Source organism: Monodelphis domestica, chromosome 1 (assembly GCF_027887165.1).
Source record: "Monodelphis domestica isolate mMonDom1 chromosome 1, mMonDom1.pri, whole genome shotgun sequence".
NCBI lineage: Eukaryota > Metazoa > Chordata > Mammalia > Didelphimorphia > Didelphidae > Monodelphis > Monodelphis domestica.
Window position 1 is genome coordinate 540,463,893 of NC_077227.1, and position 18,274 is coordinate 540,482,166.

At 34.8% G+C, this 18,274-nt stretch overlaps 1 long non-coding RNA gene across 1 annotated transcript; it reads right to left on the reverse strand.

The window, feature by feature from the left end:
• Positions 1-13,898: 13,898 nt before the first annotated feature.
• On the reverse strand, positions 13,899-17,391 carry LOC103096316 (uncharacterized). Its single transcript, XR_458762.3, has 3 exons — positions 16,960-17,391; positions 16,634-16,704; positions 13,899-15,276 (listed from the first exon to the last, which is right to left on the reverse strand). It is a non-coding gene; the product is annotated as an uncharacterized LOC103096316 (long non-coding RNA).
• Positions 17,392-18,274: the final 883 nt, after the last annotated feature.

Below are 18,274 nucleotides of genomic sequence, written 5' to 3' on the forward strand. Positions count from 1 at the left end.
ACTGGAGTCTTTAAGTTTACAGAATAATAAAGTACTTACTCCTTTATGTTGTACATCTAATCTGTTCCACTGTTGGAACTCTCTATTTTTAACTAGCTCAGTCATTTGATATTTACTTCTTTGTATTATAGTGTGCAATCTGGTTGTTTTAATTTCTATTACTTTTAGGGATTTCTCTTGAGATCCATGATCTTTTTTTTTGCCTAAATATGAGTTTTGTTATGACTTTTCTACTTCTATAAAGTAATGTTTGGTATATAATGAAATAAGTAGATTATTTTTAAGTATTAGTCTAATTCTTATCATACTGACATCCTATCATTGAGTAGTTAAGGTTTTTTCCAATTACTTCCATCTGTATTTCTGTAAAAGCAATGGTTTGTAATTTTATTTTTACAGTTCTTGTATAGAGTATGGTAGATAGATTCCCAAGTGTTTTATATATTCTAGAGTAATTTTAAATGGAATTTCTCTTTCTACCTCTTCTGGTTTCCATTGGAAGCATACAGAAGTGATGATATTTGGAGATATATTCTGCAAGTTTGTTGAAGTTATTGTTTCTATTAATTTTTAGATAACTATATGATTACATACCCCAACATATCTGCAAAAAAGAGAAACTTTTGCTTTTTATTTACCTAGATTATCTCAATTTCTTTATTATTTTATTATTCCTATAGTCAGCATTTGTAATGATACTTCAAATAGAAGTGGTTATAATGAACATCTTTGCTTCACTCTTGATTTTATTATGATGGATTCTAGTTTATTTCAGTTATATATAGCTACTCCTTCAAAAAATAATCTTTCCAAGAAATGTTCATTCCCCCCCCCCAATTTCTATCCTTATAAATGCAGAAATTGATATTGTATTTTTTGAAAACTTTTATTGGCATCTATTTTGAAATCACAATTATTTTGCTGATATTGCTTTTAGTAGGGTTAATTCAGTTTAGTTTTCATGCTGTATGAAATAATTGTAAAGGGAGTAGGCATCTTTAATCCTGTATCAACAGGATTTTCTACATTATCTCTATTGCATATAGTTCTTACTTTTGGTTTTTAATGAATACTAGACCAATGCTTTGTGTGTGTGTGTGTGTTTAGTATAAATGATTTTTGTACTTTATTAAAAGTTTTTCATATGTTTTAAGATATCATGCTTAGCTTTTGTTCTTAATTTTTTCTTAATTAAGTCTTAAGGATAGTCTCTACTACCGTTTTCTCTTTCACTGGTTTTATTGTCTCACAAAGGAATCTGGACAGGTGCTTTATCAGTTTTTTAAGAATGATTTGAATGGTGTTGGTAATAATCAATATAAAATTTTTATTGAATTTCCTCATAAATCTTTCAGTATTGAAAATTTTTCTTTTCTTTCTCTCTTTTGTAATGTAGTTCCTTTACAGCTAGTTCTATTTCCTTTTTAGAAATTGGGTTTTTTAACTTCTCTATTTGTTCTTCCATTTGGTTTAGATTTTTATGTTTTTGAAAATATTCCATTTATTTTGGGTTCTGTTTTAGTAACCATGTGACTATGCTCAATGGAACTGAACATTATTTTTATTTAATATTGTTTTGTTTGATTTCTTTTTGTTTACTGTTTTGTTGCTTTGATTTTCTGCCCTTTACTTAGATTGGCTAAAGTTGTTTTTTGTTGTTGTTGTTGATGTTGTTTTTAGTGTTAGAAGCCTTTTCAAAGAACAAACTTGTAATTTTCTTCTCATTTCAAAAATCTGTTCTTCATATATATTTCTCTAATTTTAGTATCTCTCTTGAGCTTTTTTATGTTTGTTTACTGGTTTTGCTTTTAATGTTAAAAATAATTCATTAAAGAAATTAAATAGTTTGACAATTCATTATAGTTAATTAATTTTTGCAAATTATTTTGCCATATATGCTTGTATAAGTACATATATATTTCTACTGAGTACTGTTTGGATACATCACAAAAATGTTATGTTGTTTTGTCATATCATTGTTTTCTTAAAATTATTTTTTCTATGACTTATTTTTTTACCCTTTCATTATATATGGTTGTATTTTAAAATCTCTATTTGGACTTGTATCATTTTTTTACTTCTTTGCTCAATTATTTTTTCACAGTATTAAGTTTAATAAAGGATATGTTTATAATTTCTGACATTTTACCTTTATTTGAAATATCTTCATGTCCTGTTACATGATTGATATTTGCAAAAGTTTTATGTGGTGCTGATAATATGTATATTCTTTAGCAATACCATTTAAAATATAAAATATGTTTTTAGCTATAATTTCTCCAGAATTTTCTTCAATTAGATATTCTTTTGGTCTATCTTTCTATTAGAGCTGACTAAAAGAGATAGGGAGCATGAAAGACTCCTGCTACAATTGCATTACTGTATAAACCTTGTAATTCAGTAGATTTGGATTTAGATGCTAAAGAATTTAGTGTATGTAAATTTAGTATTGATATTTGTGTGTTTTCTATGAATTTTCTTTAGCATAATGTACATTTCTCATTTAATTTTTATGTAATGGATTTTTGGTTTTGCCTTTTATGAAACCATTATTGCAATTGCTGGTTTTGGGGGGGATTCACAAGATATATAGTAATTTTTGTTTCTGTCCCTCATTTTAATTCAGTCTATATCTTTGATTTTTTGCTCTATTCTTTTAGGCAATAGATTGTACTTATTTTTTCTTAAAGAATACGTCACTTCTCCATTTTATACTCTTTAATCCATTCACATTTAAAATTTTATAGAGTTAGCTTTATTTTGTCTTCCTTTTATCTCTAACACTTTTTTCTAATAAAAATTTCTTCCTCTTTCCTCCCAGTAACACAGTACTTTGTCTCCAGTTATTTTAGCTTAATCTACTTTTAGATGACCTTATCCCTATTGACTCTTCATTTAACCCCAAAATCTCTACCCCTGATATTGTTTGCTTTCCTTTCTCTTGTTATGTGAATTCTTCCAATTTATAATTTGTTTTCTATATGCTTAAGTTCTGTGTATTTTTCTTCTAGTATTTATTGCATTTTGATTTTGGGGTGTTATTTTTGGACTGGTTGTAGTCTTCTGGGAGATCTATAACCCTTAAGTTATTTCTAGAGTTAGCCTGATCTATGTATTGTCAGGAAAAATATCGTCACTTGTATGGATATCATTTTCTTTTACTGTCATTGCTTTTTATTTTTCTTCTGCCAAATTTTTCTTGACTTTGGTGTATTTGTGTTCCCAATTAATTATTTATCTTTAAAAAAATATTTTGTAAGGTTTGGCATTGTAGTTTCAAACTTTTCTATTCTGCTGATTATTTCTGCTATACAGATTTTAAATTCTACTTTCACAGTACTTTTGGTCTTCAGCTGAGTTTTTTTCAACATGATAGCCTTGGTAATTTCAGTATTTTTTTCATTTAGTTTCCTCATGTTGCTTACTTCTTGACTTACCTTTTACATTGTGGGTTCCTGTGGTCCTGGACCTCAAAGCTGTCTAGTCTTTACTTGCTGGACAAGCCATTTTTATCTGGCCTCAACACTTCCCAAGTGATTTTTGGGAAAATAGAACACATCCCTGGTATATACAAGTCCCCTGCTTAAAGACATACAGTGACATTAAGCAACATATATAAGATGGAATCAAATATTTTAATTGGGAATATTAGTCCCTTCACAATAAAGATCCAGCTAATTTCCTAACCTTACTTCACATATTTAAGCTTAAAATTAATAGACAATAAATAATAGTATCATATTTAATAATATTTAATAATAACAACTAAAATAAAAAGCTATAATAAAAATGGAACTAACTCAGCTGTGGTTGTGAGAGAAGAGGAGCAACAGGCAGAGTTCCCCAAAACTATTCACAATTCACAAGCATGCAAGGTGGGAATCCAATCTTAACAATCCCCCCTGATGATCATTGGGAGATTAGTCTCTCCATTGATCATTTAACATACTTGTACCCCTAAAAATTTCTAACTACAGATGTATACAATATTGCACTTTATAGAAAAGAGAGAAAGCAAAACCAATGTTTTGCTAGGCTCATTGACAAAAAGCCAAGTTAGGGGTCGGTCCCCTTTGGCATAAAAGTATACATTTACAATAAATGTTCAATCCCCTTCTGTTCAATCAATTGCACCTCAAAAGTTCATTCTGGATCTTCTTGATACAGTGTAGGTTTCTACAAGCATCTTTCTTCAAAGAGTTCATTCTCTGGATTCAAGGAGTTAGCAAACTTCTTTTCCTGAAATTCTTCTTAAGCAAAATTTTAAATCTTGGATTTTTTTAAATAAAAATACAATAAAATCCCCCCTGAAGAGGGTGTTCACCAACACCTGGATCAACTCAAAGTGGTTGATTTATGAGTGTATGAGTCAATTATCAAAAACAAAAACCAAAACATTGTTGCATTTAAAATAGTGGAAGAGATAAACTATAATAGTTAAAATAGTGGAAGACTTAAATTGTAGTGGATATAAGAGTGGGTGAGTAAATTGTGACCTCAGAAAATATGTTTTCACTACAGTGTCTTGTTTTAAATCAAAATATAAGGTGGTCGCCAGGGAAATATTACCAATTATGAATATACCCAAGTCAACTGGGTTTTATAAAGATTTTAATTAATAATACAATGAGGAATAAAAGAAAGAGATAAAGAGAGAAAAAAGAAATAATGAGAAAAGAATAGACCGGCCCAGGGTAGCCCTGGCCAACCCAGGCCTAAGTCCTAAAAGAAAAGATTGGTCAGTCAGTTATCACTCACCATAAGATCTGTTCAAGCGAGGATTCAAGGGGACAGAGTTTCCCCAGAGGGAGTTCCAGCCAGAGTCAGCCTCCCTTGAGAGACCTCTTTACAGATTTCCTCCAAGAGATTCTTTCTCAAGAGACCCTCCTTAGAGCCTGTCTCTCAAGATCTTTTTCTCAAGAGATCCTCTCCTCTCAAGAGATTCCTTTTTCTTATATAGGGGGTTTTCTCCTATGTCACCTCCCCTAAGTTCTTCCATCTACCAATCACAGTAGATGTTTTCCAAAGGACAGCCCATTCTGAATTCACAGCTGAGTTGACTAATCCCTTTAGTAAGTTTGAACCAGAAAAAAAAAAAAAAAACTTCTGAATAAGTTTTCACCTCTTTGCTCCTTGTAAATTCACAAGTTGCCTGACCTTTATAGGTACTTAGCATCCTATTGTATTAATTCTAAAAATAGGCATGGCTTAAGTATGGGTGTAAGCATTTCTCATTGTTCAACATTCTCCCCTAAAGCAGTCCTAAGTACCGGTGGAGTAGAGGTCCTCCCATTTCTGATCTAAGTAGAGTTCTCACATTTTAGATCTAAGTAGCTTCACTGTTTAAAATGGGGAATGGTCTTAACCAAATGTTCTAAGGTAGAGTCTGAGAAATTTCAAGATTCACAACATAAAAGAAAAATAGAGGAAAAAAATTAAGATTTTGAGAGAAATAAAAGAAATCAAAATCAGAATAAAGATATCAAAAATTATATATATAAAATTTCTGAATTAAAAAAGAATAAATTCATAATAGGCCCTTGTGTTAGGGTCAAATTAAATTTTTGTCCTACAAATCTGTAGGGGAAAAATTGCAATAATATTGTATTTGCCCATTTTAAGTCAAGACTACAGGAAGTTGCCATATCTTAAGAGAGAAAAAAGGAATAGATTTTTATGTGTGATAGGTAAGTGTCATTCCCTGGTCTGATTTTTCATCATTCTCATGAACAAAGAAGCCAGACTAGCAAACTGTTAGGTACTTTCTTAGAAAGTATTTCACAAGAAGTGTGGTTCAAGGAATCCTGTGTCTTAACATATGTCAAATGCTGCAATCTTGAGTCTCACACTAGGTTCAAGTCCTTTCATATTGGCTTAGAAATTCATCAGTCCCACATGGCACTTTTCAGTTTAAATCTGTGTTTCTATGGCACTATGTAGATACAGTCTATGCTCCTTTTTTTTTATCCCATTTCCTAGAATCAGACACAATCATAAATCATAGTCCCATAATATTTATCAATAAATGGCAGGTTTTGATAGTCTAAAGCTTTTAGCGTATGCATTTTTATGCTAAGCAGATGGATATCTTAGCTTATTGCAAAAATCAAAAATAGTTAAAAGAAAAAATTTTAATACAGTTACATGTGTTTCAAATGCAAAAAATGAGATAAAGAAAAAGAGGAAAAATAAAAAAATAAAATAAAATATTGTATGGCACAGATAAAGTGCAATAAAATAGTGCAGATCCATCAAAAGGGAAGTCTTACCATAATTAATAGTTAAATACAATCAATATAGTCAATTATTCACTATCAATAGAAGGTTGTCACAGAGGTACTGTATTAAAAAAATCCATTTCTTCTTTGCTACTATTTGAAGGGGAGACAAAACTGAAAAGGTTTAATATCAACAAAAACAATAGAACCTAAGGGGCACCACTTCTGCCCCAAGTGAAGGAGTAGTAGTACCCTGAGTATTTTTTGGATGAGTTCCACTTAAGTTATATTTTTGTGGAGTTAGTTAGAGTTATCATTTTCTCAATTTTTATTTCTATAATTTTTATTTCTAAAATTTTGATTACTATAGTTATTATAGTCATTTCTCTCACTCCTAAAGTTGTGATTTCTATGAGCATTATTATAGTCATTTTTATAGTTATTATTTCTAAAGCTGTTATTATTTATTTTTTCTTGTAGCCAGTTCTTACAGACCATCATTACATGGACTCTTTTTCCACAGTAAAGGCATGTTATTAATTTATCTGTGGATTCCTGCAAAGTGCCTATGGTCTCTCCCTGATTTTTCAGTTTTGTTTTAACATTTCAATTTCTTTCTGTAAGGCTTCCCCTGATTTACTGTTTTCCCATGCCTTTTTGTATAGCCTTTATAAACATAGACTGTTACTCTGCTCAGTTCTTGAGGTCCATAGAGTCCCAGTTTGGGCAGCTAGTTTTAAAGTAGTCTTTTACCACCAAAAAACAATTCTTAACGAATTGTCTATGTATTTGTCTAATGTCTCTTTCTCTGGATAGATCAAAGTTCATATATATGTTCCCCACATCAATAAGTCTGTCTATAAACTGGGAAGGAGTCTCATCTATTTCTTCTTTTTTGTGCTTTCGAATTTAAACCATGAATCTGGTATATCAGAGCACGCTCTCATGGCTATCAATAATGCTTCTCTGGCCTTGTTTAGTTTTGTATAATCTGGTTCAACATTGGGGTTCCAGTGTGGATTTTCAGTTGGCCAATAATTTTCTCTCTTACTTCACTTCTGATTAGCCAAAGACATGACTTTATTTTTCTCTCTATTTGTCAGAAAGTTTTCTAATAAATTTTTGACATCTATCCAAGTGGGGGTCAAAAGTTTTGAATATGTTCTCCAATCTTTTTATAATTAATATTGGCTCTTCCTCAAATGAGGGAAGGTCTTCTTTGAATTTATTTAAATCTCTAGGACTCAAAGATATATGATGTCTTATAGATACCAAGTTCCCATTTTTATTGAAAGTTATAATTTCTCTTAAAGGGAATAAACTTCTATCTCAATTTTCTCGTGTTTCTGTCTCTAGGCCTCTTGCTCCATTTTCAATGAGGTAGGTAAGAGGAGGGGAAGGGGTGGACAAGCTGAGGGAAAGGGGTTGTGGGCCCATAGTGCCAGAAGGATGAGAGGTAGGAGCAGTATGGGAAATTAATCAGGCAGGTTGGGAAGGAGGGGCAAAGGAAGAAGGAGCAGGGGCTGGGGTTGGGGGATGGAGAGGGGGCAGGGAAGGAGACATGGGTGGGGGAGGGGCCAGGACAGAGGGGGCAGGGAAGGAGGCATGGTCAGGGTGGGGAGTTCAGGTAGAGGGGGTGGGGCAGTCAGCATGGGTCGGGGGAGGAGTGGGTTGGGTATGAGAGTTGATGGTTTGTGAACTAGGAGCCATATTGTGTAGAGCAGGGTGGGACAGAGATTCTGATAATGAGGAAGTATGGAGGGATAAGTCACTCCTACTCTGTGGTGGTTTTAAATTCGTTTCATTGTTTTTTTATAAAAGCCTTGATCTCCTCCAAACTCTCCTCCACAATTTCCAGTAGACTTGAGTTATACTCAAGCTGAGATTTTAGTTCCTCATTTTGTTGAGTAGTAGAAGGAAAAAATTGGTCGGTTTGACCAGGAAATGGGTTTTTCAAGGGAAGACTGACATAATTCTCCTATCTGATTCTCTAGCTTATGTATGGTATTTTCCAGGTTTTTCTTAGATAAAAATAGATACAATACTAAAGTTCCAACAATTAAAATCACAACCAGGAGCAGTGTGGAGTATAGCCATTGCCATATATTCTCTGGGATTATGAAATAGGCAAAGAACCATGTTTGTCCAGGTTTGGTTATTTTACTGAAAAGCCAGCTGTTAATTAAGTTGTGTACTGGCTCTAACCACATTTTTTTAGATGTTTGGGTGTGGTCCTTTTTAAAGTTTTAATCCCATTAACTCTTCTGGGTGAAAGGGCAGAGCGAGACAGGGCTAAAACTTTAATATGAACACTCTGTCTAGCAGGACTCCTTTCTCTAGATTTTCCTCACTGATCCTTAAGAGCAAGCCAGCCAGCTAGTATTGTCTGTGAGGATCAGTTAATTGGGTTGTTTGTTCCCTAGGGAAACAGTTTCCCCAGCTAGGACCTTGGGGCCCTGTTGCTAAGATTAAAACAGCTATGTTCTATTTAAAATAAGTAGAAAAGAAACAATTTGAACTTACCTCTACAGCTGATTTGTGTTAATTCAAAATAAGCTATTAAAAGCTGATTTAGGGATAGTCACAATAGTAAGGGAAAAGTTTAAGTAAGTTAAGAAGATTGAGGGTATTTTATCACTCACCCAATTTAGCAGTCTAGATTACAGTAACTTGCCACATCATGAAAGAAAATAGAAAAAGAGACTATATCTCAAAACAAATGGGAAATATCATTTCCTGGTTGGACCCTTTACTTTCTGTGATAATGGAGACAGAACAATCGATGTTATATACTTGATATAGCATGTGGTACAAGTAAGTCCTGCATTTAACACATGTTAAGCAGCCACAACCTCAAGTCTCACACATGATCAAGTCCTTGTGCTCTTTGCACAGAATCTCATCAATCCCCATAGGATTGGATTGGTCTCTTTTACCCTTTTGTATGTCAACTTCTGAACTCTTTTGTGGTCCATTTCTCCTTGGATTAGACATATTCATTGAGCAAAAGTCTCACAATATTTAAATATTTAGTGGCAGGTTGACATAGTCCAAAGCTTTTTGTGTACACATTATAATATAATATAACATAATTTGCCAAGTGGACACATTAGTTTATTTTATTGCAAAAATCAAAACAGTTAAAATATATTCAATATTGTTGGCATGTGCTTCAAAGGCAAAAAATGAGAGAAAAAACAAATACTGTATGGCACATGTAGGAAGAAAAACAAAAATGTTAAAAATGTGTATATTTCATAATCACAGAGGTAAAGTATAGAGGCTATTTCCCAAAAAATAAGATTCATTTCCTCTTTAACTTGCTATGATTTGCAGTGTGACTGCAAATTATTTTCACAAATTAATAACTTTATAAAACAGTAGTATAATAGGTAATGCATATTAAAAGAAAGTACCAAAATCCAAAAATTCAGAATAGCCCAGTTAATAACAATAGCAAGAAAAACCACTATCATATGGGATTCACACGAATCTCTATATAGCCACTTACTCTGTGACATTTGAAAAAACCTATGAATTAATGGATACTTGTCACAAGTTCTACAGATGTACTAATTCTTTCAACTTTGGCAAAGATTTTTTTAAACAAAGTCTATTACTGCCTATATATATCTATTATATATATATATATATATATATATATATATATATAAAACACAGAAGTTACTAGACATCTCAAAATCATTTCTGAAGACCCCTTAAAATCAATTGAGATATTTAGCTCATTAAATTCTTCAAAGGTTGTATATAATTGTAACCAGTTTTGATAAAGCCCATCCATCATCTATATGACAATTAACAAAGGCAAAAAGGAACAAAAGGTTGTATAAGCTATATGTGACCTCAATGAATCAGGTGACAAACCTAGCATACATAAGGAGTTATGGTTTTGCCACTGAAAAGAATTTGTGCAAGGTGTTTATGGGCTTTCACAATGATATGTTCTTCAGTACAGTCATAGGGGAAAAGTACAAATAAAAATAATATAACGAATATATCTAATAGGCAAAACACAGAATCTTAAAATGATTCAGTGTAACAGAAAGATATCGATGAGATTAATATATGGATTTAAAAAGCAAAATTAAATCTTAAATCAAATAATCAGCAGAGTACAATAAGCATGACAGGATATAGGCATTGAATTCAAAAGTCCTTTTCCCAATTATGATAGCCATGTTGCAAAAACTTATTCACTATCTTTGGAGGAGAATAAACTCAAAAGAGTTAATATCAATCTGAAAAGGATTAAAATTCACCTCCAGATCTCATTAAAGTTCCTTCCCCTCCCCAGTATCAATCATCGATTATTCCTTTTGTCACACCTCTGGAGTTCCCATACCCATACTGAATGTAGTGTGAACGAATCTCATATTGGGTTTGGTATAGAAACTAGGGAGGTCAAATTGACAAAAGGGTGTTAGGAGATAGATCTCCCATCTCAATTTCAAGATTAGTTAAGCTATCAACTGCAAGATATCCAATTAGCACAAAACCCACCATGAACAGAAGAAAAAATATCATAAAGCTGTAAGGTGCATGAGCTCAATAAGGGAAGCTATTTGAGATTTGTAGGAAACTGGGCCATGCTTGTATTATCTACTTCTTGTTTGTAGGTGGGACTACCTTGGCATACACTGGCTAGGAGTTAGAAGAATAACCTTCCTTCCCCTCCTCCCAAGGAGTAAAACTGAGAGTGAGAACAACAGGGCATTTGCATATAAAATAAATGCTTCTCATGGTGCTTAGGATCAGGAAAAAAAAACAGACAAAATCTCAAAACCTCCCACTTCAAATCCACTGATTTGTATTATCTGCCATCCCTGTTGTGTTGGATTGTAGGGTGGGGAAGAAAATGGCAGGGGAGTCTCTTCCTTGCGAAAAAAATCCCGAGTTGCAAACCAGGAACTGGTGGGGCTGAAAATAGTGCATTTTTTTCTGTTCCACACTGTGTTCTCCTGCTGAAAAATGGCTAGCACAGGCTTGAAACCCACGTGGGCATGTGAAGGGGGTTGGGGGTTGGTGACCAAAGGGATTGGGGATCTCAACCTTCCATGGGAAAAAAGTGATGTGGATAATAGGAGGGTCTGGTCATAGGCTATAGGACACTGGGGCTGAATGGGGTCCACTCAGTGGTAGCAAGAGTATAGGAAGCAGGCCTGGGAGAGTGCAGGGTGTGTGGAAAGAAGAGTTTCTTGGCTTTCGTGGTGGGTGGACAGAGTCCATACCACCAAGAAAATTTACTGTCTTTACTGAAAAATCTATCTTAAAAAAATTTTGGGAATTCTATCATGGTAGCTAATTTGTAAGCTTAAAATTAATATACAATAAATCCAAGTGTCATATTTAATAAGATTTTTTAATAATAACTAAAACAAAAAGCTACAGTAAAAAGGGAGCTAACTTGGCTATGGACACAAGAGAAGAAGAGCAAAAGGTATAGACTTTTGAAGGTATAGACTATAGACAATATGCAAGCCCACAAGGTGGGGATGAAAGAGGAAAGGGATGCTGGGAGATGTAGTTCAAAGATGCAAAATTTCTATTTATACATATGACTGGCCTTAATATACTCCATATTACAGCCAACCTGAACTGTTTCCATGAATTCCCTTTGCTATTTCTCATGTGTCTTATACTGTATGATTCTGTAGAAATTAAGCTCCTTGAGGACAGTTACTGTTTCCTTTCTGCCTTTATATTTCTAGTATCAAGTACATTACTAATTTATAGTTAGTATTTTTTTTAAAACCCTTACCTTCTGCCTTGGAGCCAATACTCTGTATTGGCTCCAAGGCAGAAGAGTGGTAAGGGCTAGGCAATGGGGGTCAAGTGACTTGCCCAGGGTCACACAGCTAGGAAGTGGCTGAGGCCGGATTTGAACCTAGGACCTCCCATCTCTAGGCCTGGTTCTCAATCCACTGAGCTACCCAGCTGCCCCCTATAGTTAGTATTTAATAAAGATTTGTTCATGATTATTCTTATTTAGGGAGACTAACCCTGATCCTGGAATGACACTCCCTTCTCCGCTCTTCCTGTTAAAATTCTTCTTTTCCTGAAATGTCTAAATCATTATAATTTTCAGGGGATCATTTTCTGATTTTACCAGCTAAAAATGATCTCCCCACTCACATTACCTAAAGACATTCTGTTGGGTTTTCTTATTAGCCCTCATCATACTCTCCTTTGCCTTATATAAATGTGTGTCCATGCCATCTCTTCAGAGTAGATTATAAACTCTTTGTGGGGAAAAATGGCATTTTGCATTTTTGTATTCATAACACATAGTATAACAGATACTTAACATATAGTATAGTAAAGCAGATACTTAAATATCCATAATATATTATAGTAGATACTTAACAAACTATAACTAATATTTATATAGTACTATAAAATTTGACTCTTAAAACAACTCTATAGTTGCGACAGGCATTTTTATCCCCATTCTATAGATGAGGAAATCAAGGTTCAGAAGATTTAAATGAATTAACTATGGAACTGGGAAATCATATCTTCCTGACTATGAGTCCAAGACCTGTCCACAGTAAACAATTTCTCCAGAAGACTTCTTCATCTTGTTCGGCTGGGAAATGAAGTACCAGAAGCTGGACTTTGTTACCACATGATTAGGAGCAAAGATCTGCATTGGATAAAGAGGTGGCTCTGGGCTCTGGGGAGTAGGGAGGCAGAGTCCAACTAGCTTATACTCTCTCAGGGTGCCTGAGGCCTTCCTGGTGCTGCCACCTCACATGAGCTAGGCAACCCTCAACTGAATTAAACTGGGAGCTGTTAGAATTCTTTTTCATGGGCCTCCCTTTCCTTGTAACCTCTGTGCCTCTTTGGATATGCTTTAGCTCAGCTCTGTTTCAGGAGGAGGGCAAATCACTCTGCTGACACAAAGTTCTCTCTAAATCAAGAATCTAATCACATATGTTTTGCTCAGTCAAACTATCAGATTGCATCAAAAAATATTTTAAAACAACATCTTACAGGCTGGATAAGGCAAAAGATGATGGAAGACTTTAAGAAGGACGTTTTGAAACCTCCATGTTAAGCAATTAGTCACTGATACCACCCAGAAAGGATACTGCTGATTATCTTGTCTTTTATCACCTTGTTTCCCAATGCAGTAAAAATATGAATCTGACAAATCATTGCTCTTACTTTTAAGTTCTTGTAATAGGAGCTTTGATAGATGTGCCCTCGTGACTTTGTTTAAAGCTGTAAAGGATACTTCCCAATCAATCATCAAACACTTATTGAGGACCGAAGCTATGTCTGGGAGGCCCTGGGAGATGCAAAGTGGTACAATACATGGTCTCTGACCTTGGGCATTTTGCTGTCTAGTTAGGGAGATAAGATATGGACACATTAGAAGATAAATAATTCCATTGGGTCAGTGGTACTATTAGTGGCTGACAGAGTGCCTGACAGAGTAGGAATGGGATCATTTTTTGATGAATGAATAAGTGCTGAATGAGTGTTGTCCTAATCAAAAACAAAATAACTTACATTTATCTAGTACTTTGATGTTCATAAAACATTTAAAAAGTTTTTTTTCCCTTTGAGCCTCACAGAAACCTCATACAAATATGCTAATTTCACAGATGAGAGAATTGAAACTCAGATTGAGAAAAAATATAAGATCTTGGGGAATTTGATCAAGTTAACAAGCATTTATTTAATGCTTACCATGTGCCAGGCATTGTGCCGAATACTGAAGATACAAATACTCTTCATCTTTCATTTTGAAAAGACCAATGACATTAGGAAAACAAGGTCCATAGAATAGTGATTTCTCTAAGTTATATAAGTAATAAACAGCAGAGCCAAGGTTTAAATGCAATTCTCATAACTATTTTATTTTATACTTATCCAATAGGATCCACTGAGCTTACAATGGTAGTCAGAGAAAGAGCCAGAAGATAAGGGTAATAAGTACTAGAGGGTTTTCTAAGGAAAGAGACAACTTTTGGTTGAAAATTGCCATGGACGACTTTATGAAAAAAGGTGGGTTTCTATTGTATATTCAAACTGTATCTGTATGAAATAGATCTGGGGAAAATGAGGGAAATGGAGTCTAATATCTGAGTGGTTTTTGTTTTCATTTTTATTTATTTTTTTTTTTATTTTATACTCAGACAACAATGTGACATAGTAGATAGGATGCTAAAGTTGGAGACAGGAAGAACTGAGCTCAAATCATACCTCAGATCCCTCACTAGCATTGCAAATCATTTTGCTTCTCTGTCTCTTGATGTCCTCATCGAAAAATAAGGATAATGATATAATCTATTTACAGGATTGCCATGAAGATCAAATGAGATGACATATGTAAAATGCATTATAAACTTTAAAGTCCTATATAAGTGCCAGTAATTCTTATTCTTATACAATGCAAAATATTTGGATATTTTTAATGTGTGTATTTTGAAGCAAGAATTTTACTATTTTGTTGTTTGATATTGTGGGCTCACATGAGAGAAATGTATTCCAAGTACAGGAAATAACATGAACCCAGGTACAATGAGGGATTTGCAGGACATACTCAGAGCATAATGAACATACTACCCCCTAAATAAATCCAGTAAGGATGTTAGCAGGATCAGTAGTAGAAACTATTCAGGAAATTTAGGTTACATAGGGAAGACTAGTACCTCTGGGATGAGGCCTTGTCAAGCCCTTTTCAGGGTTGCCTTCCTCCTTTGGTGTCCACCTGCCACTTAGCTCTCACCAGTGGCTCCAAGAAGCTGTGGCATGCCCAGTGGTCATACTCTGGTAAAACTGTCTTGTTAGGGGCTAACCCAAGCTGAGTATAACCTACAGACTTCAAATCTACCAGTGTTGGAGGGATGTCTATCCCTAGCATGAGAAGGCTTCCACTGGTGTGTTCCAATGGTTGTGAAGGCAGAAGAAGGGGCTACTGTAGAGCTCCTAGAGCTTGATCAGATATCAAAGAAGCCAAGGTCATTCACTGCATCCTAGGCCATCACCAGTTGTCTTGACTTTTGTCTTGCCACTGGACTTGAGGAATCTAGAAGAGATAGTTGCCTCACTTAAATCCAATTTATGCACAAGTTGAAGACATCATCCATCAATGATGCCATTTTGGTTCTTTTCCAGTACAAAGGACAACAACCAACCAAGTGGAAGATAAGATTAGAAAGGTAGTATGGAGCAGATTGTTGGCAGGGTGCTATTGATGTTAGTTCAAATTTGGTAAACAATTATGTGCAGGGAAGTGATAATATTTTTAGAAGATAAATTTGGCACTGTAATATTAGGGAGGTTTCTGGGGATAAGCTGTTAGAAGTCTTTCATAACCAGGACCCACACTATCTTTTTGTCCTCATTGTATATTACTGCCCTTCTCACACTCTGAAATTCAGTCAAACTGCATTTCTCTCTTTTCTTCACAGAAAGCACTCTATCCCCATTCTCCACACTCTTTGTGCCTGTAATGCACAATCTGTCTTTACTTCCACTTTACAGAACTCCTCTGTTCCTTTAAGATGTGTTTCAAGGAACACCTTCAGCATAAGGATTTTCCTCATATTCTCAAATGCTAGCACCCTTTCTTCTTAGCTCCTTATTATCTATTTCTTTAACTTTTTATGTATGGCCTTTGATATTAATACTTTTTTCTCTTGTTAGGATGGAAGCTCTTTGGAAATAGGGACATTTTTGTTCTATGTATGTGTGTATTTCCCCAATGTAACATAGCACCTGGCATTCAGTAGGGGTTTAATAAATGCTATTTGTTGATTGGAAAACAGATGGGAGGTTATTATCCTTTTCTATACAATAAGGGTCTAGATTAGGTCTGGAGCAGTGACCAAGGAAAGCACACAACATTGATAGAAAACACTGAAAAGGAATAATTAATACATGGTTAATGATTGAATGTGCTAGGGGGAGATTTATATTGTGGTTCAGAAATAACTTTATGATGATAAGTTTACAGATTTAGACCTAGAAGGGTATGTAGGGGTGATCTAGTCCAACTCTTTCATTTTACAAATGAGGAAATTAAGATGACTTCACATTCTGAGCCTGGGTGACTAGGATAATGATGACAAAATTAGCAAAAACTGAAGTCAGTGGAAGAGCTGGGACTGGGAGAGGAAAGTGTATTTGGTTTTAAATATATTACATTTGGAGTTACATTCATCAAACATTTCCTCAAAGCTTACTGTTAATGCAAACTTGTTTGGTAATCCCTTTGCTTCCCCATCTCACCTTGCTTCCCATTCTATATTTTGTTGCCTTCTCCTGGCTCTTCTAAGCTGGATGAGTTAGGAGATCCACTGAAAACTTAGTGCTCAAATACCAGCTTCGATCAGAGACTCATCACAAGTATCATTGTAAGGTGATAAAGCATCATGTTTTACCTTCAGCAATTCTTGAAGACAGTCCATTGAGATGTTCAAGGGTTGTTCTAGGCTTGGTAAAGGATGCACCCCTGTAGAGGAAATTATAGATGCTCTGAAGTCTGGAAGAAGGCAGTATCATACAGTGAAACACTAAAAGTGAATATAACCAAGTGCTAAAATCAATGCTACAAGTCAGTGGATAGTTTCTAGAATGCACTTAAACTACCTTGAGACTGTCCACCAATTTGAAAAACCAAATTTGAGAATGATTGGGGTAGATACTGGATGTAGAAATTGTGGATGCTTGTCTTTCTTAGTCACAAATTTTGAATATTAAGACTTACCACTAGATTACCTCAGTGTCCAAGCCAATGTTGTTTGCATCCTCATGCTTGTTTCTTTGGTCCCTCAAATCCCTTCAATGCTGGCAGGAACAGCGGATGGCTCCCAATCTCTTCTGTTGCTCCACATGCCCCATGTTTACATACTGTAGGTCAGACTCTGTGATTAACCATTCATCCTGGGAGGAATTTGAGGAATGTATATCATTTCCTGTGAGGTCTATGCGGATGGTGGTGACTGGGCTTGTACTGTGTGATAAGGGGAAAAGGGAAGAAACTATCTTTTTTTTTGCTTCCAGAATGGAAAACAGAAAAGGGGTGTTTGACGGGGAAAGCAGCCTGCTTCTGTCCCAGGGTAGTTTTGTGCTTTATAGAGATGCTGAAACACAGGCAAAAGTTGTATGTGTATGATGGTTGTGATTTATTAATCTTCAGAAAGGACCAATGATGTCAGAGCCAGAAAAGCAAATTTGCTTCATCTCCTGTCTGCAGCAGATTGAGAAAAATCAGGATCTCCTAGAAGTTCATGAATAGTTTTCTCTGGGAAGTTGTGATTGCTGAAGGTCAAATGGCTGGGCTAAAATGCATTTCACAGAAGAGTAGAATGTATAGAGTTGGACATGAGACCCCTCTAAATATTGGTAGAGAAACAGATTTGACTTAAGGACCTATGTCCAATTTTGGAATGATTAGAGTTATCTAAAATCAATCAGATAAACAAGCAGGTATTAAGTACCTACTATGTGCCAGGAACTACATTACATACTGTGAATACAGAGAAAAAAAGTAAAACTATTAATGGGTAGGAAATGACTCTACAGTTTCATTAATATAAATAATTCCTAAGTCAGGAAACTTCTGCTATGATGATGAGCACATTCCATTGGAACTTATTGTTTTGGAAAATTACACATGGTAATAAGAAGTTAAGTGATTTTCTTAAAGTCATGAAACTACTATGTGTCATAGATAAGACTTGAACCCATGTCTCCCCATCTTCCAGAACACTTTTCTATCCATCGTATTATACTGCTTATCACCACCACCACCATCATCAAAATATGCAAGAGACCACAGATAAAATAAGTTATATAAATTAGTCACAGGGCCAAACATCCTACCATCTCTCCCAATCCTTCCACAAAGTAAAATATATATTACACATTGTTGTTGTACAGTTGTGTCCAACTCTTTGTGACCCCATGGATCGAAGGTATCCATGGGATTTTCTTGGCAAGAATACTAGAGTAGTTTGCCATTTCCCTCTCCAATGGATTGTTTTGTCAGGCAATCAAAGGTTAAATGAATTGCCTAGGGT